This window comes from Notolepis coatsorum (genome assembly GCF_963971535.1).
Source record: "Notolepis coatsorum genome assembly, chromosome: 3".
NCBI lineage: Eukaryota > Metazoa > Chordata > Actinopteri > Aulopiformes > Paralepididae > Notolepis > Notolepis coatsorum.
In genome coordinates, this window is record NC_140167.1 from 71390090 (window position 1) to 71391924 (window position 1835).

Sequence of the window (1835 nt, forward strand, 5' to 3'; positions counted from 1 at the left end):
GTTTGATTTAAAGCCCCAATCTTGGATTTATTTACGTTTTATATCATTTTTGGACTCACATTCTTGGAAGAGTTTGATCTGATTGATTGATTGAAAAGTTTATTAACAGATTGCAGAAAGGGTACAGTACAGTACAGCTCAATACATACAATTGTTAAGAGGATGCAGACCTGAGAAAGACTTTCGTCTTGTTTCCATCAGGGTCCCCCATTTTCAATTCATCATATGACACACACGACATACAGATAGACAGTACTGCTACATCTATACATTTGTGACATACCAGATTTGCAAATACAGTACTGTTTGTGATACTAAAAAAATCCAGAAAAAGAGTGTATATACATTTGACATAGAAACTGTGCATTGGAGGAGGTTGGGTAGGTGGGTGGGGCTGTACATTGGAGGTGGGGGCGGGGGGGGTTGGGTAGGGGGACACACACTGTACATTGGAATACTGACATACATTTGACATAGAAACTGTACATTGGAGGAGGTTGGGTAGGTGGGGTGGGGTTGGGTGGGGCTGTACATTGGAGGTGGGGGGGGGGGGGGTTGGGTAGGGGGGGCACTGTACATTGGAATACTGACAAAGCCATTGTTGGGGAAAATGTGTATACGAGGGTGGAGGTAGGAAAGGGGTTAGTCTTGACTAGTTTAATATAGGTCAACTAGCAGGGCTCAAAGACACTAGGGCGACAGTCTGGCTGATGTTCTTAAAACAGCCTCAAGATAGTAGATGGACATTTCAGCACATCATATCGTGTGTTCTAATCTTGTGTCTTTTCTCTCTTACACACATACACAGCACACACACAGACACAGCACACACACACAGACACACACAGTCGCACAGACATACACACCGACACACACACACATTCCCTGTGTCACAATACACACATACAAGACACACACACACATACACACACACACACACAAACACACATATCTCACTCTCTCTTCATGTTCTTAATGTTTTACATCATATCGTGTGTGGATATCATATCTTGCTTATCTCTCCTCATGTTCTCTCTCTCTCCAATGTTAAATCTACGTATCATCTTAATGTACGTCATGTCAGATCTGACATGATGTGACACGTCATCATATCTGTCATGGGGGCAGGACTGAGAGGGGATTTAGGGACAGGCAAAGGGTTCCAGGACAGAGTGTTTTTGTTCAAGCTGTGGCGATCATCTTTGACCCATAGCTCTTGCTGTTAACGAACTTCTTTTCTTAAATAAATTACCTATTTGTTACAATTGGAAATATCGTCTCCTGCTGTGTCAAACAACCTTTCCACAACATTTGGTGACCCTTGACCTGTAGACCGCCCTGCCGGGCCCCCTCACACGGCCAGCTCCGGACCTCTCCCGTAGAAATTCTGACGTTTGTCGACAAAAAAAAGGTAAGCGTTGAGCTTGTTATATAAATATCCGTCAGAGTTTTTGCGGGAGGGAAAAGTTGAGCGGACTGTGTTGACGAGGTCTGGGACGGCTAAAACGAACACGGTGAGGTGTTTTGACACTGGGGCGACTCCTTTTTTAACAGTAGCGGCCACTAATCGATTTTAAATTGCATGTTTTTCGACCTCTGGTCAATTTTTCTCTCCATCTCCCTTTTTCCTGATTTCTTTACACGACACTCTCCACATAGACACATAACTGTGCCTTTCTGTCCTCTGTAGATAAGACTCAAGTTTTCAAAACAAAAACTGCTAAAGATAGCTCATTCTGGGCGTTCGGCCAAGAGAGATAGCTCTCTCTCTCTCTCTCTTTCTTTCTCTCTCTCTCTCTCTCTCTCTCTCTCTCTCTCTCTCTCTCTCTCTCTCT

The 1835-nt window shown here is 43.9% G+C and overlaps 1 protein-coding gene across 1 annotated transcript in view; it reads left to right on the plus strand.

Moving 5' to 3' along the window:
- The first annotated feature begins 620 nt into the window (after positions 1–620).
- zbtb37 (zinc finger and BTB domain containing 37) overlaps positions 621–1835 on the plus strand; it is a 25927-nt gene continuing 24712 nt past the window's right edge. The window contains exon 1 of the mRNA XM_084311615.1: positions 621–1411. The gene's annotated coding sequence lies outside the window, so the exon portion shown is untranslated. The remainder of the gene's footprint in view (positions 1412–1835) is intronic.